General features: G+C 37.4%; 21 non-coding genes across 21 annotated transcripts; all 21 read left to right on the top strand.

Annotated features, from left to right (window-relative positions):
• Positions 1-151: 151 nt before the first annotated feature.
• On the top strand, positions 152-270 carry LOC134850160 (5S ribosomal RNA). Its single transcript, XR_010164132.1, has one exon. It is a non-coding gene; the product is annotated as a 5S ribosomal RNA (ribosomal RNA).
• A 1,159-nt stretch (positions 271-1,429) lies between these two features.
• On the top strand, positions 1,430-1,548 carry LOC134850158 (5S ribosomal RNA). The gene has a single exon (XR_010164131.1). It is a non-coding gene; the product is annotated as a 5S ribosomal RNA (ribosomal RNA).
• Positions 1,549-2,707: 1,159 nt separating this feature from the next.
• LOC134850157 (5S ribosomal RNA) lies at positions 2,708-2,826 on the top strand. Its single transcript, XR_010164130.1, has one exon. It is a non-coding gene; the product is annotated as a 5S ribosomal RNA (ribosomal RNA).
• A 1,159-nt stretch (positions 2,827-3,985) lies between these two features.
• Positions 3,986-4,104, top strand: LOC134850156 (5S ribosomal RNA). Its single transcript, XR_010164129.1, has one exon. It is a non-coding gene; the product is annotated as a 5S ribosomal RNA (ribosomal RNA).
• A 1,159-nt stretch (positions 4,105-5,263) lies between these two features.
• Positions 5,264-5,382, top strand: LOC134850154 (5S ribosomal RNA). Its single transcript, XR_010164127.1, has one exon. It is a non-coding gene; the product is annotated as a 5S ribosomal RNA (ribosomal RNA).
• A 1,159-nt stretch (positions 5,383-6,541) lies between these two features.
• Positions 6,542-6,660, top strand: LOC134850153 (5S ribosomal RNA). Its single transcript, XR_010164126.1, has one exon. It is a non-coding gene; the product is annotated as a 5S ribosomal RNA (ribosomal RNA).
• Positions 6,661-7,819: 1,159 nt separating this feature from the next.
• On the top strand, positions 7,820-7,938 carry LOC134850152 (5S ribosomal RNA). Its single transcript, XR_010164125.1, has one exon. It is a non-coding gene; the product is annotated as a 5S ribosomal RNA (ribosomal RNA).
• A 1,159-nt stretch (positions 7,939-9,097) lies between these two features.
• Positions 9,098-9,216, top strand: LOC134850151 (5S ribosomal RNA). Its single transcript, XR_010164124.1, has one exon. It is a non-coding gene; the product is annotated as a 5S ribosomal RNA (ribosomal RNA).
• Positions 9,217-10,361: 1,145 nt separating this feature from the next.
• LOC134850150 (5S ribosomal RNA) lies at positions 10,362-10,480 on the top strand. Its single transcript, XR_010164123.1, has one exon. It is a non-coding gene; the product is annotated as a 5S ribosomal RNA (ribosomal RNA).
• Positions 10,481-11,639: 1,159 nt separating this feature from the next.
• Positions 11,640-11,758, top strand: LOC134850149 (5S ribosomal RNA). Its single transcript, XR_010164122.1, has one exon. It is a non-coding gene; the product is annotated as a 5S ribosomal RNA (ribosomal RNA).
• A 1,159-nt stretch (positions 11,759-12,917) lies between these two features.
• On the top strand, positions 12,918-13,036 carry LOC134850148 (5S ribosomal RNA). The gene has a single exon (XR_010164121.1). It is a non-coding gene; the product is annotated as a 5S ribosomal RNA (ribosomal RNA).
• A 1,159-nt stretch (positions 13,037-14,195) lies between these two features.
• Positions 14,196-14,314, top strand: LOC134850147 (5S ribosomal RNA). The gene has a single exon (XR_010164120.1). It is a non-coding gene; the product is annotated as a 5S ribosomal RNA (ribosomal RNA).
• Positions 14,315-15,473: 1,159 nt separating this feature from the next.
• Positions 15,474-15,592, top strand: LOC134850146 (5S ribosomal RNA). Its single transcript, XR_010164119.1, has one exon. It is a non-coding gene; the product is annotated as a 5S ribosomal RNA (ribosomal RNA).
• Positions 15,593-16,751: 1,159 nt separating this feature from the next.
• LOC134850145 (5S ribosomal RNA) lies at positions 16,752-16,870 on the top strand. Its single transcript, XR_010164118.1, has one exon. It is a non-coding gene; the product is annotated as a 5S ribosomal RNA (ribosomal RNA).
• Positions 16,871-18,029: 1,159 nt separating this feature from the next.
• On the top strand, positions 18,030-18,148 carry LOC134850142 (5S ribosomal RNA). The gene has a single exon (XR_010164116.1). It is a non-coding gene; the product is annotated as a 5S ribosomal RNA (ribosomal RNA).
• Positions 18,149-19,307: 1,159 nt separating this feature from the next.
• LOC134850141 (5S ribosomal RNA) lies at positions 19,308-19,426 on the top strand. Its single transcript, XR_010164115.1, has one exon. It is a non-coding gene; the product is annotated as a 5S ribosomal RNA (ribosomal RNA).
• Positions 19,427-20,585: 1,159 nt separating this feature from the next.
• LOC134850140 (5S ribosomal RNA) lies at positions 20,586-20,704 on the top strand. The gene has a single exon (XR_010164114.1). It is a non-coding gene; the product is annotated as a 5S ribosomal RNA (ribosomal RNA).
• Positions 20,705-21,863: 1,159 nt separating this feature from the next.
• On the top strand, positions 21,864-21,982 carry LOC134850139 (5S ribosomal RNA). Its single transcript, XR_010164113.1, has one exon. It is a non-coding gene; the product is annotated as a 5S ribosomal RNA (ribosomal RNA).
• A 1,159-nt stretch (positions 21,983-23,141) lies between these two features.
• Positions 23,142-23,260, top strand: LOC134850138 (5S ribosomal RNA). The gene has a single exon (XR_010164112.1). It is a non-coding gene; the product is annotated as a 5S ribosomal RNA (ribosomal RNA).
• Positions 23,261-24,419: 1,159 nt separating this feature from the next.
• Positions 24,420-24,538, top strand: LOC134850137 (5S ribosomal RNA). The gene has a single exon (XR_010164111.1). It is a non-coding gene; the product is annotated as a 5S ribosomal RNA (ribosomal RNA).
• A 1,159-nt stretch (positions 24,539-25,697) lies between these two features.
• On the top strand, positions 25,698-25,816 carry LOC134850136 (5S ribosomal RNA). Its single transcript, XR_010164110.1, has one exon. It is a non-coding gene; the product is annotated as a 5S ribosomal RNA (ribosomal RNA).
• The last annotated feature ends 920 nt before the right edge of the window (positions 25,817-26,736 follow it).

Raw genomic sequence — 26,736 nt, 5'->3', positions numbered from 1 at the left:
TGTTTGAAATGCATAAATTATAACGTGAGCGTGCAAAATTTTACATGGTATAAGAGCATATTTTTACTCTCGCGCGAGGGCGAGTGTTTTAAAACTAATGTACATAGACATATGCTAGTAAGGATATAAGTGAAAGCGGAGTAACTCAAATGCCTACGACCATACCATGTTGAATGCACCGGTTCTCGTCCGATCACCGAAGTTAAGCAACATTGGGCCTGGTTAGTACTTGGATGGGAGACCGCCTGGGAACACCAGGTGTTGTAGGCTTTTATTTAAAGCAAAAGTATCTCTTTTACTTTTATACGCTAAGAGTTATTGCTGTTTAAAGTTCGGTGATGTCAAAAAGTTAAGCCTAATCGAGCGTGGTGCAAAAATTTTCAATGGGTCAAATTTTGGTCAAAACAACAGAAAACCGAAAAATTTCTTTTGCAGTATCAATTTTGTGTACAATCAGCTGCTGATAGGCCAAAAATATTGGAGATAACTTTTGGGGTCTTTGAGTTATAGCCTTTTGAATTTCGGTGATGTCAAAAAGTTAAGCCCAATCGAGCCTGGTGAATTGCGCGAACGGCCATAACTTGCCCAAAAATTTTAAAATTTTCAAATTTTATTATTTGGATCATAAGATCATAGTCAAATCTTGGGGGACTGAGAAAATGAACCAATTTCGTCGGTCCAACACAAAGTTATAAGCTTTTGAAATCTCGGTGATGCCAAAAAGTTAAGCCTAATCGAGCGTGGTGCAAAAAATGAAATTTTCAAAATTTTTGGTTTTTTTCGTTGAAACATCATTTTTTTCATCTTGTTTCATAAATTATAGCTCAGGACGATTCCAACGAGCCCAAAACGACGTTTGTAGCTTAAGTGTACGTGGAGTAATCATCAGTTGAAAATTTGGGGGGACCCGAATTTCGGCCATTTTGGACGAAAATTGGCCTAAAAGCTAACTTTTAAGTTAGTGCAATTTTTTTTCTTGCATTTTTTAAGAGAATTGGGCTGCCCTCCGCTGTCGCAGAGTGCATTCAAAGAAAACTTATCAAATAGATTTGAATACTTACCTATTTAATAAGTTTATCACAACAATTAGGCTAAAAGCAACTGACAGTATCCTGGCTGGTATCCATTCATATGCCACTTACAGTGAATGTGCGGCTTTCATGCCATAAATGGTCATTCAAGGCACCTTGTACACGCTCCATAGGTTTTGACCAGCCGATTTGGCCATTTAACACATTGGGCCAAAAAAATTCCAAACAATGTCAATTTTCAAAATTTTGTTTGAAATGCATAAATTATAACGTGAGCGTGCAAAATTTTACATGGTATAAGAGCATATTTTTACTCTCGCGCGAGGGCGAGTGTTTTAAAACTAATGTACATAGACATATGCTAGTAAGGATATAAGTGAAAGCGGAGTAACTCAAATGCCTACGACCATACCATGTTGAATGCACCGGTTCTCGTCCGATCACCGAAGTTAAGCAACATTGGGCCTGGTTAGTACTTGGATGGGAGACCGCCTGGGAACACCAGGTGTTGTAGGCTTTTATTTAAAGCAAAAGTATCTCTTTTACTTTTATACGCTAAGAGTTATTGCTGTTTAAAGTTCGGTGATGTCAAAAAGTTAAGCCTAATCGAGCGTGGTGCAAAAATTTTCAATGGGTCAAATTTTGGTCAAAACAACAGAAAACCGAAAAATTTCTTTTGCAGTATCAATTTTGTGTACAATCAGCTGCTGATAGGCCAAAAATATTGGAGATAACTTTTGGGGTCTTTGAGTTATAGCCTTTTGAATTTCGGTGATGTCAAAAAGTTAAGCCCAATCGAGCCTGGTGAATTGCGCGAACGGCCATAACTTGCCCAAAAATTTTAAAATTTTCAAATTTTATTATTTGGATCATAAGATCATGGTCAAATCTTGGGGGACTGAGAAAATGAACCAATTTCGTCGGTCCAACACAAAGTTATAAGCTTTTGAAATCTCGGTGATGCCAAAAAGTTAAGCCTAATCGAGCGTGGTGCAAAAAATGAAATTTTCAAAATTTTTGGTTTTTTTCGTTGAAACATCATTTTTTTCATCTTGTTTCATAAATTACAGCTCAGGACGATTCCAACGAGCCCAAAACGACGTTTGTAGCTTAAGTGTACGTGGAGTAATCATCAGTTGAAAATTTGGGGGGACCCGAATTTCGGCCATTTTGGACGAAAATTGGCCTAAAAGCTAACTTTTAACTTAGTGCAATTTTTTTTCTTGCATTTTTTAAGAAAATTGGGCTGCCCTCCGCTGTCGCAGAGTGCATTCAAAGAAAACTTATCAAATAGATTTGAATACTTACCTATTTAATAAGTTTATCACAACAATTAGGCTAAAAGCAACTGACAGTATCCTGGCTGGTATCCATTCATATGCCACTTACAGTGAATGTGCGGCTATCATGCCATAAATGGTCATTCAAGGCACCTTGTACACGCTCCATAGGTTTTGACCAGCCGATTTGGCCATTTAACACATTGGGTCAAAAAAATTCCAAACAATGTCAATTTTCAAAATTTTGTTTGAAATGCATAAATTATAACGTGAGCGTGCAAAATTTTACATGGTATAAGAGCATATTTTTACTCTCGCGCGAGGGCGAGTGTTTTAAAACTAATGTACATAGACATATGCTAGTAAGGATATAAGTGAAAGCGGAGTAACTCAAATGCCTACGACCATACCATGTTGAATGCACCGGTTCTCGTCCGATCACCGAAGTTAAGCAACATTGGGCCTGGTTAGTACTTGGATGGGAGACCGCCTGGGAACACCAGGTGTTGTAGGCTTTTATTTAAAGCAAAAGTATCTCTTTTACTTTTATACGCTAAGAGTTATTGCTGTTTAAAGTTCGGTGATGTCAAAAAGTTAAGCCTAATCGAGCGTGGTGCAAAAATTTTCAATGGGTCAAATTTTGGTCAAAACAACAGAAAACCGAAAAATTTCTTTTGCAGTATCAATTTTGTGTACAATCAGCTGCTGATAGGCCAAAAATATTGGAGATAACTTTTGGGGTCTTTGAGTTATAGCCTTTTGAATTTCGGTGATGTCAAAAAGTTAAGCCCAATCGAGCCTGGTGAATTGCGCGAACGGCCATAACTTGCCCAAAAATTTTAAAATTTTCAAATTTTATTATTTGGATCATAAGATCATGGTCAAATCTTGGGGGACTGAGAAAATGAACCAATTTCGTCGGTCCAACACAAAGTTATAAGCTTTTGAAATCTCGGTGATGCCAAAAAGTTAAGCCTAATCGAGCGTGGTGCAAAAAATGAAATTTTCAAAATTTTTGGTTTTTTTCGTTGAAACATCATTTTTTTCATCTTGTTTCATAAATTACAGCTCAGGACGATTCCAACGAGCCCAAAACGACGTTTGTAGCTTAAGTGTACGTGGAGTAATCATCAGTTGAAAATTTGGGGGGACCCGAATTTCGGCCATTTTGGACGAAAATTGGCCTAAAAGCTAACTTTTAAGTTAGTGCAATTTTTTTTCTTGCATTTTTTAAGAAAATTGGGCTGCCCTCCGCTGTCGCAGAGTGCATTCAAAGAAAACTTATCAAATAGATTTGAATACTTACCTATTTAATAAGTTTATCACAACAATTAGGCTAAAAGCAACTGACAGTATCCTGGCTGGTATCCATTCATATGCCACTTACAGTGAATGTGCGGCTATCATGCCATAAATGGTCATTCAAGGCACCTTGTACACGCTCCATAGGTTTTGACCAGCCGATTTGGCCATTTAACACATTGGGTCAAAAAAATTCCAAACAATGTCAATTTTCAAAATTTTGTTTGAAATGCATAAATTATAACGTGAGCGTGCAAAATTTTACATGGTATAAGAGCATATTTTTACTCTCGCGCGAGGGCGAGTGTTTTAAAACTAATGTACATAGACATATGCTAGTAAGGATATAAGTGAAAGCGGAGTAACTCAAATGCCTACGACCATACCATGTTGAATGCACCGGTTCTCGTCCGATCACCGAAGTTAAGCAACATTGGGCCTGGTTAGTACTTGGATGGGAGACCGCCTGGGAACACCAGGTGTTGTAGGCTTTTATTTAAAGCAAAAGTATCTCTTTTACTTTTATACGCTAAGAGTTATTGCTGTTTAAAGTTCGGTGATGTCAAAAAGTTAAGCCTAATCGAGCGTGGTGCAAAAATTTTCAATGGGTCAAATTTTGGTCAAAACAACAGAAAACCGAAAAATTTCTTTTGCAGTATCAATTTTGTGTACAATCAGCTGCTGATAGGCCAAAAATATTGGAGATAACTTTTGGGGTCTTTGAATTATAGCCTTTTGAATTTCGGTGATGTCAAAAAGTTAAGCCCAATCGAGCCTGGTGAATTGCGCGAACGGCCATAACTTGCCCAAAAATTTTAAAATTTTCAAATTTTATTATTTGGATCATAAGATCATGGTCAAATCTTGGGGGACTGAGAAAATGAACCAATTTCGTCGGTCCAACACAAAGTTATAAGCTTTTGAAATCTCGGTGATGCCAAAAAGTTAAGCCTAATCGAGCGTGGTGCAAAAAATGAAATTTTCAAAATTTTTGGTTTTTTTCGTTGAAACATCATTTTTTTCATCTTGTTTCATAAATTATAGCTCAGGACAATTCCAACGAGCCCAAAACGACGTTTGTAGCTTAAGTGTACGTGGAGTAATCATCAGTTGAAAATTTGGGGGGACCCGAATTTCGGCCATTTTGGACGAAAATTGGCCTAAAAGCTAACTTTTAAGTTAGTGCAATTTTTTTTCTTGCATTTTTTAAGAGAATTGGGCTGCCCTCCGCTGTCGCAGAGTGCATTCAAAGAAAACTTATCAAATAGATTTGAATACTTACCTATTTAATAAGTTTATCACAACAATTAGGCTAAAAGCAACTGACAGTATCCTGGCTGGTATCCATTCATATGCCACTTACAGTGAATGTGCGGCTATCATGCCATAAATGGTCATTCAAGGCACCTTGTACACGCTCCATAGGTTTTGACCAGCCGATTTGGCCATTTAACACATTGGGCCAAAAAAATTCCAAACAATGTCAATTTTCAAAATTTTGTTTGAAATGCATAAATTATAACGTGAGCGTGCAAAATTTTACATGGTATAAGAGCATATTTTTACTCTCGCGCGAGGGCGAGTGTTTTAAAACTAATGTACATAGACATATGCTAGTAAGGATATAAGTGAAAGCGGAGTAACTCAAATGCCTACGACCATACCATGTTGAATGCACCGGTTCTCGTCCGATCACCGAAGTTAAGCAACATTGGGCCTGGTTAGTACTTGGATGGGAGACCGCCTGGGAACACCAGGTGTTGTAGGCTTTTATTTAAAGCAAAAGTATCTCTTTTACTTTTATACGCTAAGAGTTATTGCTGTTTAAAGTTCGGTGATGTCAAAAAGTTAAGCCTAATCGAGCGTGGTGCAAAAATTTTCAATGGGTCAAATTTTGGTCAAAACAACAGAAAACCGAAAAATTTCTTTTGCAGTATCAATTTTGTGTACAATCAGCTGCTGATAGGCCAAAAATATTGGAGATAACTTTTGGGGTCTTTGAGTTATAGCCTTTTGAATTTCGGTGATGTCAAAAAGTTAAGCCCAATCGAGCCTGGTGAATTGCGCGAACGGCCATAACTTGCCCAAAAATTTTAAAATTTTCAAATTTTATTATTTGGATCATAAGATCATGGTCAAATCTTGGGGGACTGAGAAAATGAACCAATTTCGTTGGTCCAACACAAAGTTATAAGCTTTTGAAATCTCGGTGATGCCAAAAAGTTAAGCCTAATCGAGCGTGGTGCAAAAAATGAAATTTTCAAAATTTTTGGTTTTTTTCGTTGAAACATCATTTTTTTCATCTTGTTTCATAAATTATAGCTCAGGACGATTCCAACGAGCCCAAAACGACGTTTGTAGCTTAAGTGTACGTGGAGTAATCATCAGTTGAAAATTTGGGGGGACCCGAATTTCGGCCATTTTGGACGAAAATTGGCCTAAAAGCTAACTTTTAACTTAGTGCAATTTTTTTTCTTGCATTTTTTAAGAGAATTGGGCTGCCCTCCGCTGTCGCAGAGTGCATTCAAAGAAAACTTATCAAATAGATTTGAATACTTACCTATTTAATAAGTTTATCACAACAATTAGGCTAAAAGCAACTGACAGTATCCTGGCTGGTATCCATTCATATGCCACTTACAGTGAATGTGCGGCTATCATGCCATAAATGGTCATTCAAGGCACCTTGTACACGCTCCATAGGTTTTGACCAGCCGATTTGGCCATTTAACACATTGGGCCAAAAAAATTCCAAACAATGTCAATTTTCAAAATTTTGTTTGAAATGCATAAATTATAACGTGAGCGTGCAAAATTTTACATGGTATAAGAGCATATTTTTACTCTCGCGCGAGGGCGAGTGTTTTAAAACTAATGTACATAGACATATGCTAGTAAGGATATAAGTGAAAGCGGAGTAACTCAAATGCCTACGACCATACCATGTTGAATGCACCGGTTCTCGTCCGATCACCGAAGTTAAGCAACATTGGGCCTGGTTAGTACTTGGATGGGAGACCGCCTGGGAACACCAGGTGTTGTAGGCTTTTATTTAAAGCAAAAGTATCTCTTTTACTTTTATACGCTAAGAGTTATTGCTGTTTAAAGTTCGGTGATGTCAAAAAGTTAAGCCTAATCGAGCGTGGTGCAAAAATTTTCAATGGGTCAAATTTTGGTCAAAACAACAGAAAACCGAAAAATTTCTTTTGCAGTATCAATTTTGTGTACAATCAGCTGCTGATAGGCCAAAAATATTGGAGATAACTTTTGGGGTCTTTGAGTTATAGCCTTTTGAATTTCGGTGATGTCAAAAAGTTAAGCCCAATCGAGCCTGGTGAATTGCGCGAACGGCCATAACTTGCCCAAAAATTTTAAAATTTTCAAATTTTATTATTTGGATCATAAGATCATGGTCAAATCTTGGGGGACTGAGAAAATGAACCAATTTCGTCGGTCCAACACAAAGTTATAAGCTTTTGAAATCTCGGTGATGCCAAAAAGTTAAGCCTAATCGAGCGTGGTGCAAAAAATGAAATTTTCAAAATTTTTGGTTTTTTTCGTTGAAACATCATTTTTTTCATCTTGTTTCATAAATTACAGCTCAGGACGATTCCAACGAGCCCAAAACGACGTTTGTAGCTTAAGTGTACGTGGAGTAATCATCAGTTGAAAATTTGGGGGGACCCGAATTTCGGCCATTTTGGACGAAAATTGGCCTAAAAGCTAACTTTTAAGTTAGTGCAATTTTTTTTCTTGCATTTTTTAAGAGAATTGGGCTGCCCTCCGCTGTCGCAGAGTGCATTCAAAGAAAACTTATCAAATAGATTTGAATACTTACCTATTTAATAAGTTTATCACAACAATTAGGCTAAAAGCAACTGACAGTATCCTGGCTGGTATCCATTCATATGCCACTTACAGTGAATGTGCGGCTATCATGCCATAAATGGTCATTCAAGGCACCTTGTACACGCTCCATAGGTTTTGACCAGCCGATTTGGCCATTTAACACATTGGGCCAAAAAAATTCCAAACAATGTCAATTTTCAAAATTTTGTTTGAAATGCATAAATTATAACGTGAGCGTGCAAAATTTTACATGGTATAAGAGCATATTTTTACTCTCGCGCGAGGGCGAGTGTTTTAAAACTAATGTACATAGACATATGCTAGTAAGGATATAAGTGAAAGCGGAGTAACTCAAATGCCTACGACCATACCATGTTGAATGCACCGGTTCTCGTCCGATCACCGAAGTTAAGCAACATTGGGCCTGGTTAGTACTTGGATGGGAGACCGCCTGGGAACACCAGGTGTTGTAGGCTTTTATTTAAAGCAAAAGTATCTCTTTTACTTTTATACGCTAAGAGTTATTGCTGTTTAAAGTTCGGTGATGTCAAAAAGTTAAGCCTAATCGAGCGTGGTGCAAAAATTTTCAATGGGTCAAATTTTGGTCAAAACAACAGAAAACCGAAAAATTTCTTTTGCAGTATCAATTTTGTGTACAATCAGCTGCTGATAGGCCAAAAATATTGGAGATAACTTTTGGGGTCTTTGAGTTATAGCCTTTTGAATTTCGGTGATGTCAAAAAGTTAAGCCCAATCGAGCCTGGTGAATTGCGCGAACGGCCATAACTTGCCCAAAAATTTTAAAATTTTCAAATTTTATTATTTGGATCATAAGATCATGGTCAAATCTTGGGGGACTGAGAAAATGAACCAATTTCGTCGGTCCAACACAAAGTTATAAGCTTTTGAAATCTCGGTGATGCCAAAAAGTTAAGCCTAATCGAGCGTGGTGCAAAAAATGAAATTTTCAAAATTTTTGGTTTTTTTCGTTGAAACATCATTTTTTTCATCTTGTTTCATAAATTATAGCTCAGGACGATTCCAACGAGCCCAAAACGACGTTTGTAGCTTAAGTGTACGTGGAGTAATCATCAGTTGAAAATTTGGGGGGACCCGAATTTCGGCCATTTTGGACGAAAATTGGCCTAAAAGCTAACTTTTAACTTAGTGCAATTTTTTTTCTTGCATTTTTTAAGAGAATTGGGCTGCCCTCCGCTGTCGCAGAGTGCATTCAAAGAAAACTTATCAAATAGATTTGAATACTTACCTATTTAATAAGTTTATCACAACAATTAGGCTAAAAGCAACTGACAGTATCCTGGCTGGTATCCATTCATATGCCACTTACAGTGAATGTGCGGCTATCATGCCATAAATGGTCATTCAAGGCACCTTGTACACGCTCCATAGGTTTTGACCAGCCGATTTGGCCATTTAACACATTGGGCCAAAAAAATTCCAAACAATGTCAATTTTCAAAATTTTGTTTGAAATGCATAAATTATAACGTGAGCGTGCAAAATTTTACATGGTATAAGAGCATATTTTTACTCTCGCGCGAGGGCGAGTGTTTTAAAACTAATGTACATAGACATATGCTAGTAAGGATATAAGTGAAAGCGGAGTAACTCAAATGCCTACGACCATACCATGTTGAATGCACCGGTTCTCGTCCGATCACCGAAGTTAAGCAACATTGGGCCTGGTTAGTACTTGGATGGGAGACCGCCTGGGAACACCAGGTGTTGTAGGCTTTTATTTAAAGCAAAAGTATCTCTTTTACTTTTATACGCTAAGAGTTATTGCTGTTTAAAGTTCGGTGATGTCAAAAAGTTAAGCCTAATCGAGCGTGGTGCAAAAATTTTCAATGGGTCAAATTTTGGTCAAAACAACAGAAAACCGAAAAATTTCTTTTGCAGTATCAATTTTGTGTACAATCAGCTGCTGATAGGCCAAAAATATTGGAGATAACTTTTGGGGTCTTTGAGTTATAGCCTTTTGAATTTCGGTGATGTCAAAAAGTTAAGCCCAATCGAGCCTGGTGAATTGCGCGAACGGCCATAACTTGCCCAAAAATTTTAAAATTTTCAAATTTTATTATTTGGATCATAAGATCATGGTCAAATCTTGGGGGACTGAGAAAATGAACCAATTTCGTCGGTCCAACACAAAGTTATAAGCTTTTGAAATCTCGGTGATGCCAAAAAGTTAAGCCTAATCGAGCGTGGTGCAAAAAATGAAATTTTCAAAATTTTTGGTTTTTTTCGTTGAAACATCATTTTTTTCATCTTGTTTCATAAATTACAGCTCAGGACGATTCCAACGAGCCCAAAACGACGTTTGTAGCTTAAGTGTACGTGGAGTAATCATCAGTTGAAAATTTGGGGGGACCCGAATTTCGGCCATTTTGGACGAAAATTGGCCTAAAAGCTAGCAATTTTTTTTCTTGCATTTTTTAAGAGAATTGGGCTGCCCTCCGCTGTCGCAGAGTGCATTCAAAGAAAACTTATCAAATAGATTTGAATACTTACCTATTTAATAAGTTTATCACAACAATTAGGCTAAAAGCAACTGACAGTATCCTGGCTGGTATCCATTCATATGCCACTTACAGTGAATGTGCGGCTATCATGCCATAAATGGTCATTCAAGGCACCTTGTACACGCTCCATAGGTTTTGACCAGCCGATTTGGCCATTTAACACATTGGGCCAAAAAAATTCCAAACAATGTCAATTTTCAAAATTTTGTTTGAAATGCATAAATTATAACGTGAGCGTGCAAAATTTTACATGGTATAAGAGCATATTTTTACTCTCGCGCGAGGGCGAGTGTTTTAAAACTAATGTACATAGACATATGCTAGTAAGGATATAAGTGAAAGCGGAGTAACTCAAATGCCTACGACCATACCATGTTGAATGCACCGGTTCTCGTCCGATCACCGAAGTTAAGCAACATTGGGCCTGGTTAGTACTTGGATGGGAGACCGCCTGGGAACACCAGGTGTTGTAGGCTTTTATTTAAAGCAAAAGTATCTCTTTTACTTTTATACGCTAAGAGTTATTGCTGTTTAAAGTTCGGTGATGTCAAAAAGTTAAGCCTAATCGAGCGTGGTGCAAAAATTTTCAATGGGTCAAATTTTGGTCAAAACAACAGAAAACCGAAAAATTTCTTTTGCAGTATCAATTTTGTGTACAATCAGCTGCTGATAGGCCAAAAATATTGGAGATAACTTTTGGGGTCTTTGAGTTATAGCCTTTTGAATTTCGGTGATGTCAAAAAGTTAAGCCCAATCGAGCCTGGTGAATTGCGCGAACGGCCATAACTTGCCCAAAAATTTTAAAATTTTCAAATTTTATTATTTGGATCATAAGATCATGGTCAAATCTTGGGGGACTGAGAAAATGAACCAATTTCGTCGGTCCAACACAAAGTTATAAGCTTTTGAAATCTCGGTGATGCCAAAAAGTTAAGCCTAATCGAGCGTGGTGCAAAAAATGAAATTTTCAAAATTTTTGGTTTTTTTCGTTGAAACATCATTTTTTTCATCTTGTTTCATAAATTATAGCTCAGGACGATTCCAACGAGCCCAAAACGACGTTTGTAGCTTAAGTGTACGTGGAGTAATCATCAGTTGAAAATTTGGGGGGACCCGAATTTCGGCCATTTTGGACGAAAATTGGCCTAAAAGCTAACTTTTAAGTTAGTGCAATTTTTTTTCTTGCATTTTTTAAGAGAATTGGGCTGCCCTCCGCTGTCGCAGAGTGCATTCAAAGAAAACTTATCAAATAGATTTGAATACTTACCTATTTAATAAGTTTATCACAACAATTAGGCTAAAAGCAACTGACAGTATCCTGGCTGGTATCCATTCATATGCCACTTACAGTGAATGTGCGGCTATCATGCCATAAATGGTCATTCAAGGCACCTTGTACACGCTCCATAGGTTTTGACCAGCCGATTTGGCCATTTAACACATTGGGCCAAAAAAATTCCAAACAATGTCAATTTTCAAAATTTTGTTTGAAATGCATAAATTATAACGTGAGCGTGCAAAATTTTACATGGTATAAGAGCATATTTTTACTCTCGCGCGAGGGCGAGTGTTTTAAAACTAATGTACATAGACATATGCTAGTAAGGATATAAGTGAAAGCGGAGTAACTCAAATGCCTACGACCATACCATGTTGAATGCACCGGTTCTCGTCCGATCACCGAAGTTAAGCAACATTGGGCCTGGTTAGTACTTGGATGGGAGACCGCCTGGGAACACCAGGTGTTGTAGGCTTTTATTTAAAGCAAAAGTATCTCTTTTACTTTTATACGCTAAGAGTTATTGCTGTTTAAAGTTCGGTGATGTCAAAAAGTTAAGCCTAATCGAGCGTGGTGCAAAAATTTTCAATGGGTCAAATTTTGGTCAAAACAACAGAAAACCGAAAAATTTCTTTTGCAGTATCAATTTTGTGTACAATCAGCTGCTGATAGGCCAAAAATATTGGAGATAACTTTTGGGGTCTTTGAGTTATAGCCTTTTGAATTTCGGTGATGTCAAAAAGTTAAGCCCAATCGAGCCTGGTGAATTGCGCGAACGGCCATAACTTGCCCAAAAATTTTAAAATTTTCAAATTTTATTATTTGGATCATAAGATCATGGTCAAATCTTGGGGGACTGAGAAAATGAACCAATTTCGTCGGTCCAACACAAAGTTATAAGCTTTTGAAATCTCGGTGATGCCAAAAAGTTAAGCCTAATCGAGCGTGGTGCAAAAAATGAAATTTTCAAAATTTTTGGTTTTTTTCGTTGAAACATCATTTTTTTCATCTTGTTTCATAAATTATAGCTCAGGACGATTCCAACGAGCCCAAAACGACGTTTGTAGCTTAAGTGTACGTGGAGTAATCATCAGTTGAAAATTTGGGGGGACCCGAATTTCGGCCATTTTGGACGAAAATTGGCCTAAAAGCTAACTTTTAAGTTAGTGCAATTTTTTTTCTTGCATTTTTTAAGAGAATTGGGCTGCCCTCCGCTGTCGCAGAGTGCATTCAAAGAAAACTTATCAAATAGATTTGAATACTTACCTATTTAATAAGTTTATCACAACAATTAGGCTAAAAGCAACTGACAGTATCCTGGCTGGTATCCATTCATATGCCACTTACAGTGAATGTGCGGCTTTCATGCCATAAATGGTCATTCAAGGCACCTTGTACACGCTCCATAGGTTTTGACCAGCCGATTTGGCCATTTAACACATTGGGCCAAAAAAATTCCAAACAATGTCAATTTTCAAAATTTTGTTTGAAATGCATAAATTATAACGTGAGCGTGCAAAATTTTACATGGTATAAGAGCATATTTTTACTCTCGCGCGAGGGCGAGTGTTTTAAAACTAATGTACATAGACATATGCTAGTAAGGATATAAGTGAAAGCGGAGTAACTCAAATGCCTACGACCATACCATGTTGAATGCACCGGTTCTCGTCCGATCACCGAAGTTAAGCAACATTGGGCCTGGTTAGTACTTGGATGGGAGACCGCCTGGGAACACCAGGTGTTGTAGGCTTTTATTTAAAGCAAAAGTATCTCTTTTACTTTTATACGCTAAGAGTTATTGCTGTTTAAAGTTCGGTGATGTCAAAAAGTTAAGCCTAATCGAGCGTGGTGCAAAAATTTTCAATGGGTCAAATTTTGGTCAAAACAACAGAAAACCGAAAAATTTCTTTTGCAGTATCAATTTTGTGTACAATCAGCTGCTGATAGGCCAAAAATATTGGAGATAACTTTTGGGGTCTTTGAGTTATAGCCTTTTGAATTTCGGTGATGTCAAAAAGTTAAGCCCAATCGAGCCTGGTGAATTGCGCGAACGGCCATAACTTGCCCAAAAATTTTAAAATTTTCAAATTTTATTATTTGGATCATAAGATCATGGTCAAATCTTGGGGGACTGAGAAAATGAACCAATTTCGTCGGTCCAACACAAAGTTATAAGCTTTTGAAATCTCGGTGATGCCAAAAAGTTAAGCCTAATCGAGCGTGGTGCAAAAAATGAAATTTTCAAAATTTTTGGTTTTTTTCGTTGAAACATCATTTTTTTCATCTTGTTTCATAAATTATAGCTCAGGACGATTCCAACGAGCCCAAAACGACGTTTGTAGCTTAAGTGTACGTGGAGTAATCATCAGTTGAAAATTTGGGGGGACCCGAATTTCGGCCATTTTGGACGAAAATTGGCCTAAAAGCTAACTTTTAAGTTAGTGCAATTTTTTTTCTTGCATTTTTTAAGAGAATTGGGCTGCCCTCCGCTGTCGCAGAGTGCATTCAAAGAAAACTTATCAAATAGATTTGAATACTTACCTATTTAATAAGTTTATCACAACAATTAGGCTAAAAGCAACTGACAGTATCCTGGCTGGTATCCATTCATATGCCACTTACAGTGAATGTGCGGCTATCATGCCATAAATGGTCATTCAAGGCACCTTGTACACGCTCCATAGGTTTTGACCAGCCGATTTGGCCATTTAACACATTGGGCCAAAAAAATTCCAAACAATGTCAATTTTCAAAATTTTGTTTGAAATGCATAAATTATAACGTGAGCGTGCAAAATTTTACATGGTATAAGAGCATATTTTTACTCTCGCGCGAGGGCGAGTGTTTTAAAACTAATGTACATAGACATATGCTAGTAAGGATATAAGTGAAAGCGGAGTAACTCAAATGCCTACGACCATACCATGTTGAATGCACCGGTTCTCGTCCGATCACCGAAGTTAAGCAACATTGGGCCTGGTTAGTACTTGGATGGGAGACCGCCTGGGAACACCAGGTGTTGTAGGCTTTTATTTAAAGCAAAAGTATCTCTTTTACTTTTATACGCTAAGAGTTATTGCTGTTTAAAGTTCGGTGATGTCAAAAAGTTAAGCCTAATCGAGCGTGGTGCAAAAATTTTCAATGGGTCAAATTTTGGTCAAAACAACAGAAAACCGAAAAATTTCTTTTGCAGTATCAATTTTGTGTACAATCAGCTGCTGATAGGCCAAAAATATTGGAGATAACTTTTGGGGTCTTTGAGTTATAGCCTTTTGAATTTCGGTGATGTCAAAAAGTTAAGCCCAATCGAGCCTGGTGAATTGCGCGAACGGCCATAACTTGCCCAAAAATTTTAAAATTTTCAAATTTTATTATTTGGATCATAAGATCATGGTCAAATCTTGGGGGACTGAGAAAATGAACCAATTTCGTCGGTCCAACACAAAGTTATAAGCTTTTGAAATCTCGGTGATGCCAAAAAGTTAAGCCTAATCGAGCGTGGTGCAAAAAATGAAATTTTCAAAATTTTTGGTTTTTTTCGTTGAAACATCATTTTTTTCATCTTGTTTCATAAATTATAGCTCAGGACGATTCCAACGAGCCCAAAACGACGTTTGTAGCTTAAGTGTACGTGGAGTAATCATCAGTTGAAAATTTGGGGGGACCCGAATTTCGGCCATTTTGGACGAAAATTGGCCTAAAAGCTAACTTTTAAGTTAGTGCAATTTTTTTTCTTGCATTTTTTAAGAGAATTGGGCTGCCCTCCGCTGTCGCAGAGTGCATTCAAAGAAAACTTATCAAATAGATTTGAATACTTACCTATTTAATAAGTTTATCACAACAATTAGGCTAAAAGCAACTGACAGTATCCTGGCTGGTATCCATTCATATGCCACTTACAGTGAATGTGCGGCTATCATGCCATAAATGGTCATTCAAGGCACCTTGTACACGCTCCATAGGTTTTGACCAGCCGATTTGGCCATTTAACACATTGGGCCAAAAAAATTCCAAACAATGTCAATTTTCAAAATTTTGTTTGAAATGCATAAATTATAACGTGAGCGTGCAAAATTTTACATGGTATAAGAGCATATTTTTACTCTCGCGCGAGGGCGAGTGTTTTAAAACTAATGTACATAGACATATGCTAGTAAGGATATAAGTGAAAGCGGAGTAACTCAAATGCCTACGACCATACCATGTTGAATGCACCGGTTCTCGTCCGATCACCGAAGTTAAGCAACATTGGGCCTGGTTAGTACTTGGATGGGAGACCGCCTGGGAACACCAGGTGTTGTAGGCTTTTATTTAAAGCAAAAGTATCTCTTTTACTTTTATACGCTAAGAGTTATTGCTGTTTAAAGTTCGGTGATGTCAAAAAGTTAAGCCTAATCGAGCGTGGTGCAAAAATTTTCAATGGGTCAAATTTTGGTCAAAACAACAGAAAACCGAAAAATTTCTTTTGCAGTATCAATTTTGTGTACAATCAGCTGCTGATAGGCCAAAAATATTGGAGATAACTTTTGGGGTCTTTGAGTTATAGCCTTTTGAATTTCGGTGATGTCAAAAAGTTAAGCCCAATCGAGCCTGGTGAATTGCGCGAACGGCCATAACTTGCCCAAAAATTTTAAAATTTTCAAATTTTATTATTTGGATCATAAGATCATGGTCAAATCTTGGGGGACTGAGAAAATGAACCAATTTCGTCGGTCCAACACAAAGTTATAAGCTTTTGAAATCTCGGTGATGCCAAAAAGTTAAGCCTAATCGAGCGTGGTGCAAAAAATGAAATTTTCAAAATTTTTGGTTTTTTTCGTTGAAACATCATTTTTTTCATCTTGTTTCATAAATTATAGCTCAGGACGATTCCAACGAGCCCAAAACGACGTTTGTAGCTTAAGTGTACGTGGAGTAATCATCAGTTGAAAATTTGGGGGGACCCGAATTTCGGCCATTTTGGACGAAAATTGGCCTAAAAGCTAACTTTTAAGTTAGTGCAATTTTTTTTCTTGCATTTTTTAAGAGAATTGGGCTGCCCTCCGCTGTCGCAGAGTGCATTCAAAGAAAACTTATCAAATAGATTTGAATACTTACCTATTTAATAAGTTTATCACAACAATTAGGCTAAAAGCAACTGACAGTATCCTGGCTGGTATCCATTCATATGCCACTTACAGTGAATGTGCGGCTTTCATGCCATAAATGGTCATTCAAGGCACCTTGTACACGCTCCATAGGTTTTGACCAGCCGATTTGGCCATTTAACACATTGGGCCAAAAAAATTCCAAACAATGTCAATTTTCAAAATTTTGTTTGAAATGCATAAATTATAACGTGAGCGTGCAAAATTTTACATGGTATAAGAGCATATTTTTACTCTCGCGCGAGGGCGAGTGTTTTAAAACTAATGTACATAGACATATGCTAGTAAGGATATAAGTGAAAGCGGAGTAACTCAAATGCCTACGACCATACCATGTTGAATGCACCGGTTCTCGTCCGATCACCGAAGTTAAGCAACATTGGGCCTGGTTAGTACTTGGATGGGAGACCGCCTGGGAACACCAGGTGTTGTAGGCTTTTATTTAAAGCAAAAGTATCTCTTTTACTTTTATACGCTAAGAGTTATTGCTGTTTAAAGTTCGGTGATGTCAAAAAGTTAAGCCTAATCGAGCGTGGTGCAAAAATTTTCAATGGGTCAAATTTTGGTCAAAACAACAGAAAACCGAAAAATTTCTTTTGCAGTATCAATTTTGTGTACAATCAGCTGCTGATAGGCCAAAAATATTGGAGATAACTTTTGGGGTCTTTGAGTTATAGCCTTTTGAATTTCGGTGATGTCAAAAAGTTAAGCCCAATCGAGCCTGGTGAATTGCGCGAACGGCCATAACTTGCCCAAAAATTTTAAAATTTTCAAATTTTATTATTTGGATCATAAGATCATAGTCAAATCTTGGGGGACTGAGAAAATGAACCAATTTCGTCGGTCCAACACAAAGTTATAAGCTTTTGAAATCTCGGTGATGCCAAAAAGTTAAGCCTAATCGAGCGTGGTGCAAAAAATGAAATTTTCAAAATTTTTGGTTTTTTTCGTTGAAACATCATTTTTTTCATCTTGTTTCATAAATTATAGCTCAGGACGATTCCAACGAGCCCAAAACGACGTTTGTAGCTTAAGTGTACGTGGAGTAATCATCAGTTGAAAATTTGGGGGGACCCGAATTTCGGCCATTTTGGACGAAAATTGGCCTAAAAGCTAACTTTTAAGTTAGTGCAATTTTTTTTCTTGCATTTTTTAAGAGAATTGGGCTGCCCTCCGCTGTCGCAGAGTGCATTCAAAGAAAACTTATCAAATAGATTTGAATACTTACCTATTTAATAAGTTTATCACAACAATTAGGCTAAAAGCAACTGACAGTATCCTGGCTGGTATCCATTCATATGCCACTTACAGTGAATGTGCGGCTTTCATGCCATAAATGGTCATTCAAGGCACCTTGTACACGCTCCATAGGTTTTGACCAGCCGATTTGGCCATTTAACACATTGGGCCAAAAAAATTCCAAACAATGTCAATTTTCAAAATTTTGTTTGAAATGCATAAATTATAACGTGAGCGTGCAAAATTTTACATGGTATAAGAGCATATTTTTACTCTCGCGCGAGGGCGAGTGTTTTAAAACTAATGTACATAGACATATGCTAGTAAGGATATAAATGAAAGCGGAGTAACTCAAATGCCTACGACCATACCATGTTGAATGCACCGGTTCTCGTCCGATCACCGAAGTTAAGCAACATTGGGCCTGGTTAGTACTTGGATGGGAGACCGCCTGGGAACACCAGGTGTTGTAGGCTTTTATTTAAAGCAAAAGTATCTCTTTTACTTTTATACGCTAAGAGTTATTGCTGTTTAAAGTTCGGTGATGTCAAAAAGTTAAGCCTAATCGAGCGTGGTGCAAAAATTTTCAATGGGTCAAATTTTGGTCAAAACAACAGAAAACCGAAAAATTTCTTTTGCAGTATCAATTTTGTGTACAATCAGCTGCTGATAGGCCAAAAATATTGGAGATAACTTTTGGGGTCTTTGAGTTATAGCCTTTTGAATTTCGGTGATGTCAAAAAGTTAAGCCCAATCGAGCCTGGTGAATTGCGCGAACGGCCATAACTTGCCCAAAAATTTTAAAATTTTCAAATTTTATTATTTGGATCATAAGATCATGGTCAAATCTTGGGGGACTGAGAAAATGAACCAATTTCGTCGGTCCAACACAAAGTTATAAGCTTTTGAAATCTCGGTGATGCCAAAAAGTTAAGCCTAATCGAGCGTGGTGCAAAAAATGAAATTTTCAAAATTTTTGGTTTTTTTCGTTGAAACATCATTTTTTTCATCTTGTTTCATAAATTATAGCTCAGGACGATTCCAACGAGCCCAAAACGACGTTTGTAGCTTAAGTGTACGTGGAGTAATCATCAGTTGAAAATTTGGGGGGACCCGAATTTCGGCCATTTTGGACGAAAATTGGCCTAAAAGCTAACTTTTAAGTTAGTGCAATTTTTTTTCTTGCATTTTTTAAGAGAATTGGGCTGCCCTCCGCTGTCGCAGAGTGCATTCAAAGAAAACTTATCAAATAGATTTGAATACTTACCTATTTAATAAGTTTATCACAACAATTAGGCTAAAAGCAACTGACAGTATCCTGGCTGGTATCCATTCATATGCCACTTACAGTGAATGTGCGGCTATCATGCCATAAATGGTCATTCAAGGCACCTTGTACACGCTCCATAGGTTTTGACCAGCCGATTTGGCCATTTAACACATTGGGCCAAAAAAATTCCAAACAATGTCAATTTTCAAAATTTTGTTTGAAATGCATAAATTATAACGTGAGCGTGCAAAATTTTACATGGTATAAGAGCATATTTTTACTCTCGCGCGAGGGCGAGTGTTTTAAAACTAATGTACATAGACATATGCTAGTAAGGATATAAGTGAAAGCGGAGTAACTCAAATGCCTACGACCATACCATGTTGAATGCACCGGTTCTCGTCCGATCACCGAAGTTAAGCAACATTGGGCCTGGTTAGTACTTGGATGGGAGACCGCCTGGGAACACCAGGTGTTGTAGGCTTTTATTTAAAGCAAAAGTATCTCTTTTACTTTTATACGCTAAGAGTTATTGCTGTTTAAAGTTCGGTGATGTCAAAAAGTTAAGCCTAATCGAGCGTGGTGCAAAAATTTTCAATGGGTCAAATTTTGGTCAAAACAACAGAAAACCGAAAAATTTCTTTTGCAGTATCAATTTTGTGTACAATCAGCTGCTGATAGGCCAAAAATATTGGAGATAACTTTTGGGGTCTTTGAGTTATAGCCTTTTGAATTTCGGTGATGTCAAAAAGTTAAGCCCAATCGAGCCTGGTGAATTGCGCGAACGGCCATAACTTGCCCAAAAATTTTAAAATTTTCAAATTTTATTATTTGGATCATAAGATCATGGTCAAATCTTGGGGGACTGAGAAAATGAACCAATTTCGTCGGTCCAACACAAAGTTATAAGCTTTTGAAATCTCGGTGATGCCAAAAAGTTAAGCCTAATCGAGCGTGGTGCAAAAAATGAAATTTTCAAAATTTTTGGTTTTTTTCGTTGAAACATCATTTTTTTCATCTTGTTTCATAAATTATAGCTCAGGACGATTCCAACGAGCCCAAAACGACGTTTGTAGCTTAAGTGTACGTGGAGTAATCATCAGTTGAAAATTTGGGGGGACCCGAATTTCGGCCATTTTGGACGAAAATTGGCCTAAAAGCTAACTTTTAAGTTAGTGCAATTTCTTTTCTTGCATTTTTTAAGAGAATTGGGCTGCCCTCCGCTGTCGCAGAGTGCATTCAAAGAAAACTTATCAAATAGATTTGAATACTTACCTATTTAATAAGTTTATCACAACAATTAGGCTAAAAGCAACTGACAGTATCCTGGCTGGTATCCATTCATATGCCACTTACAGTGAATGTGCGGCTTTCATGCCATAAATGGTCATTCAAGGCACCTTGTACACGCTCCATAGGTTTTGACCAGCCGATTTGGCCATTTAACACATTGGGCCAAAAAAATTCCAATCAATGTCAATTTTCAAAATTTTGTTTGAAATGCATAAATTATAACGTGAGCGTGCAAAATTTTACATGGTATAAGAGCATATTTTTACTCTCGCGCGAGGGCGAGTGTTTTAAAACTAATGTACATAGACATATGCTAGTAAGGATATAAGTGAAAGCGGAGTAACTCAAATGCCTACGACCATACCATGTTGAATGCACCGGTTCTCGTCCGATCACCGAAGTTAAGCAACATTGGGCCTGGTTAGTACTTGGATGGGAGACCGCCTGGGAACACCAGGTGTTGTAGGCTTTTATTTAAAGCAAAAGTATCTCTTTTACTTTTATACGCTAAGAGTTATTGCTGTTTAAAGTTCGGTGATGTCAAAAAGTTAAGCCTAATCGAGCGTGGTGCAAAAATTTTCAATGGGTCAAATTTTGGTCAAAACAACAGAAAACCGAAAAATTTCTTTTGCAGTATCAATTTTGTGTACAATCAGCTGCTGATAGGCCAAAAATATTGGAGATAACTTTTGGGGTCTTTGAGTTATAGCCTTTTGAATTTCGGTGATGTCAAAAAGTTAAGCCCAATCGAGCCTGGTGAATTGCGCGAACGGCCATAACTTGCCCAAAAATTTTAAAATTTTCAAATTTTATTATTTGGATCATAAGATCATAGTCAAATCTTGGGGGACTGAGAAAATGAACCAATTTCGTCGGTCCAACACAAAGTTATAAGCTTTTGAAATCTCGGTGATGCCAAAAAGTTAAGCCTAATCGAGCGTGGTGCAAAAAATGAAATTTTCAAAATTTTTGGTTTTTTTCGTTGAAACATCATTTTTTTCATCTTGTTTCATAAATTATAGCTCAGGACGATTCCAACGAGCCCAAAACGACGTTTGTAGCTTAAGTGTACGTGGAGTAATCATCAGTTGAAAATTTGGGGGGACCCGAATTTCGGCCATTTTGGACGAAAATTGGCCTAAAAGCTAACTTTTAAGTTAGTGCAATTTTTTTTCTTGCATTTTTTAAGAGAATTGGGCTGCCCTCCGCTGTCGCAGAGTGCATTCAAAGAAAACTTATCAAATAGATTTGAATACTTACCTATTTAATAAGTTTATCACAACAATTAGGCTAAAAGCAACTGACAGTATCCTGGCTGGTATCCATTCATATGCCACTTACAGTGAATGTGCGGCTTTCATGCCATAAATGGTCATTCAAGGCACCTTGTACACGCTCCATAGGTTTTGACCAGCCGATTTGGCCATTTAACACATTGGGCCAAAAAAATTCCAAACAATGTCAATTTTCAAAATTTTGTTTGAAATGCATAAATTATAACGTGAGCGTGCAAAATTTTACATGGTATAAGAGCATATTTTTACTCTCGCGCGAGGGCGAGTGTTTTAAAACTAATGTACATAGACATATGCTAGTAAGGATATAAATGAAAGCGGAGTAACTCAAATGCCTACGACCATACCATGTTGAATGCACCGGTTCTCGTCCGATCACCGAAGTTAAGCAACATTGGGCCTGGTTAGTACTTGGATGGGAGACCGCCTGGGAACACCAGGTGTTGTAGGCTTTTATTTAAAGCAAAAGTATCTCTTTTACTTTTATACGCTAAGAGTTATTGCTGTTTAAAGTTCGGTGATGTCAAAAAGTTAAGCCTAATCGAGCGTGGTGCAAAAATTTTCAATGGGTCAAATTTTGGTCAAAACAACAGAAAACCGAAAAATTTCTTTTGCAGTATCAATTTTGTGTACAATCAGCTGCTGATAGGCCAAAAATATTGGAGATAACTTTTGGGGTCTTTGAGTTATAGCCTTTTGAATTTCGGTGATGTCAAAAAGTTAAGCCCAATCGAGCCTGGTGAATTGCGCGAACGGCCATAACTTGCCCAAAAATTTTAAAATTTTCAAATTTTATTATTTGGATCATAAGATCATGGTCAAATCTTGGGGGACTGAGAAAATGAACCAATTTCGTCGGTCCAACACAAAGTTATAAGCTTTTGAAATCTCGGTGATGCCAAAAAGTTAAGCCTAATCGAGCGTGGTGCAAAAAATGAAATTTTCAAAATTTTTGGTTTTTTTCGTTGAAACATCATTTTTTTCATCTTGTTTCATAAATTATAGCTCAGGACGATTCCAACGAGCCCAAAACGACGTTTGTAGCTTAAGTGTACGTGGAGTAATCATCAGTTGAAAATTTGGGGGGACCCGAATTTCGGCCATTTTGGACGAAAATTGGCCTAAAAGCTAACTTTTAAGTTAGTGCAATTTTTTTTCTTGCATTTTTTAAGAGAATTGGGCTGCCCTCCGCTGTCGCAGAGTGCATTCAAAGAAAACTTATCAAATAGATTTGAATACTTACCTATTTAATAAGTTTATCACAACAATTAGGCTAAAAGCAACTGACAGTATCCTGGCTGGTATCCATTCATATGCCACTTACAGTGAATGTGCGGCTATCATGCCATAAATGGTCATTCAAGGCACCTTGTACACGCTCCATAGGTTTTGACCAGCCGATTTGGCCATTTAACACATTGGGCCAAAAAAATTCCAAACAATGTCAATTTTCAAAATTTTGTTTGAAATGCATAAATTATAACGTGAGCGTGCAAAATTTTACATGGTATAAGAGCATATTTTTACTCTCGCGCGAGGGCGAGTGTTTTAAAACTAATGTACATAGACATATGCTAGTAAGGATATAAGTGAAAGCGGAGTAACTCAAATGCCTACGACCATACCATGTTGAATGCACCGGTTCTCGTCCGATCACCGAAGTTAAGCAACATTGGGCCTGGTTAGTACTTGGATGGGAGACCGCCTGGGAACACCAGGTGTTGTAGGCTTTTATTTAAAGCAAAAGTATCTCTTTTACTTTTATACGCTAAGAGTTATTGCTGTTTAAAGTTCGGTGATGTCAAAAAGTTAAGCCTAATCGAGCGTGGTGCAAAAATTTTCAATGGGTCAAATTTTGGTCAAAACAACAGAAAACCGAAAAATTTCTTTTGCAGTATCAATTTTGTGTACAATCAGCTGCTGATAGGCCAAAAATATTGGAGATAACTTTTGGGGTCTTTGAGTTATAGCCTTTTGAATTTCGGTGATGTCAAAAAGTTAAGCCCAATCGAGCCTGGTGAATTGCGCGAACGGCCATAACTTGCCCAAAAATTTTAAAATTTTCAAATTTTATTATTTGGATCATAAGATCATGGTCAAATCTTGGGGGACTGAGAAAATGAACCAATTTCGTCGGTCCAACACAAAGTTATAAGCTTTTGAAATCTCGGTGATGCCAAAAAGTTAAGCCTAATCGAGCGTGGTGCAAAAAATGAAATTTTCAAAATTTTTGGTTTTTTTCGTTGAAACATCATTTTTTTCATCTTGTTTCATAAATTACAGCTCAGGACGATTCCAACGAGCCCAAAACGACGTTTGTAGCTTAAGTGTACGTGGAGTAATCATCAGTTGAAAATTTGGGGGGACCCGAATTTCGGCCATTTTGGACGAAAATTGGCCTAAAAGCTAACTTTTAAGTTAGTGCAATTTTTTTTCTTGCATTTTTTAAGAAAATTGGGCTGCCCTCCGCTGTCGCAGAGTGCATTCAAAGAAAACTTATCAAATAGATTTGAATACTTACCTATTTAATAAGTTTATCACAACAATTAGGCTAAAAGCAACTGACAGTATCCTGGCTGGTATCCATTCATATGCCACTTACAGTGAATGTGCGGCTATCATGCCATAAATGGTCATTCAAGGCACCTTGTACACGCTCCATAGGTTTTGACCAGCCGATTTGGCCATTTAACACATTGGGTCAAAAAAATTCCAAACAATGTCAATTTTCAAAATTTTGTTTGAAATGCATAAATTATAACGTGAGCGTGCAAAATTTTACATGGTATAAGAGCATATTTTTACTCTCGCGCGAGGGCGAGTGTTTTAAAACTAATGTACATAGACATATGCTAGTAAGGATATAAGTGAAAGCGGAGTAACTCAAATGCCTACGACCATACCATGTTGAATGCACCGGTTCTCGTCCGATCACCGAAGTTAAGCAACATTGGGCCTGGTTAGTACTTGGATGGGAGACCGCCTGGGAACACCAGGTGTTGTAGGCTTTTATTTAAAGCAAAAGTATCTCTTTTACTTTTATACGCTAAGAGTTATTGCTGTTTAAAGTTCGGTGATGTCAAAAAGTTAAGCCTAATCGAGCGTGGTGCAAAAATTTTCAATGGGTCAAATTTTGGTCAAAACAACAGAAAACCGAAAAATTTCTTTTGCAGTATCAATTTTGTGTACAATCAGCTGCTGATAGGCCAAAAATATTGGAGATAACTTTTGGGGTCTTTGAGTTATAGCCTTTTGAATTTCGGTGATGTCAAAAAGTTAAGCCCAATCGAGCCTGGTGAATTGCGCGAACGGCCATAACTTGCCCAAAAATTTTAAAATTTTCAAATTTTATTATTTGGATCATAAGATCATGGTCAAATCTTGGGGGACTGAGAAAATGAACCAATTTCGTCGGTCCAACACAAAGTTATAAGCTTTTGAAATCTCGGTGATGCCAAAAAGTTAAGCCTAATCGAGCGTGGTGCAAAAAATGAAATTTTCAAAATTTTTGGTTTTTTTCGTTGAAACATCATTTTTTTCATCTTGTTTCATAAATTATAGCTCAGGACGATTCCAACGAGCCCAAAACGACGTTTGTAGCTTAAGTGTACGTGGAGTAATCATCAGTTGAAAATTTGGGGGGACCCGAATTTCGGCCATTTTGGACGAAAATTGGCCTAAAAGCTAACTTTTAAGTTAGTGCAATTTTTTTTCTTGCATTTTTTAAGAGAATTGGGCTGCCCTCCGCTGTCGCAGAGTGCATTCAAAGAAAACTTATCAAATAGATTTGAATACTTACCTATTTAATAAGTTTATCACAACAATTAGGCTAAAAGCAACTGACAGTATCCTGGCTGGTATCCATTCATATGCCACTTACAGTGAATGTGCGGCTATCATGCCATAAATGGTCATTCAAGGCACCTTGTACACGCTCCATAGGTTTTGACCAGCCGATTTGGCCATTTAACACATTGGGCCAAAAAAATTCCAAACAATGTCAATTTTCAAAATTTTGTTTGAAATGCATAAATTATAACGTGAGCGTGCAAAATTTTACATGGTATAAGAGCATATTTTTACTCTCGCGCGAGGGCGAGTGTTTTAAAACTAATGTACATAGACATATGCTAGTAAGGATATAAGTGAAAGCGGAGTAACTCAAATGCCTACGACCATACCATGTTGAATGCACCGGTTCTCGTCCGATCACCGAAGTTAAGCAACATTGGGCCTGGTTAGTACTTGGATGGGAGACCGCCTGGGAACACCAGGTGTTGTAGGCTTTTATTTAAAGCAAAAGTATCTCTTTTACTTTTATACGCTAAGAGTTATTGCTGTTTAAAGTTCGGTGATGTCAAAAAGTTAAGCCTAATCGAGCGTGGTGCAAAAATTTTCAATGGGTCAAATTTTGGTCAAAACAACAGAAAACCGAAAAATTTCTTTTGCAGTATCAATTTTGTGTACAATCAGCTGCTGATAGGCCAAAAATATTGGAGATAACTTTTGGGGTCTTTGAGTTATAGCCTTTTGAATTTCGGTGATGTCAAAAAGTTAAGCCCAATCGAGCCTGGTGAATTGCGCGAACGGCCATAACTTGCCCAAAAATTTTAAAATTTTCAAATTTTATTATTTGGATCATAAGATCATGGTCAAATCTTGGGGGACTGAGAAAATGAACCAATTTCGTCGGTCCAACACAAAGTTATAAGCTTTTGAAATCTCGGTGATGCCAAAAAGTTAAGCCTAATCGAGCGTGGTGCAAAAAATGAAATTTTCAAAATTTTTGGTTTTTTTCGTTGAAACATCATTTTTTTCATCTTGTTTCATAAATTACAGCTCAGGACGATTCCAACGAGCCCAAAACGACGTTTGTAGCTTAAGTGTACGTGGAGTAATCATCAGTTGAAAATTTGGGGGGACCCGAATTTCGGCCATTTTGGACGAAAATTGGCCTAAAAGCTAACTTTTAAGTTAGTGCAATTTTTTTTCTTGCATTTTTTAAGAAAATTGGGCTGCCCTCCGCTGTCGCAGAGTGCATTCAAAGAAAACTTATCAAATAGATTTGAATACTTACCTATTTAATAAGTTTATCACAACAATTAGGCTAAAAGCAACTGACAGTATCCTGGCTGGTATCCATTCATATGCCACTTACAGTGAATGTGCGGCTATCATGCCATAAATGGTCATTCAAGGCACCTTG

Source organism: Symsagittifera roscoffensis, chromosome 6, assembly GCF_963678635.1.
Source record: "Symsagittifera roscoffensis chromosome 6, txSymRosc1.1, whole genome shotgun sequence".
Lineage (NCBI taxonomy): Eukaryota > Metazoa > Xenacoelomorpha > Acoela > Convolutidae > Symsagittifera > Symsagittifera roscoffensis.
This window is presented reverse-complemented; position numbering and strand designations above follow the sequence as displayed.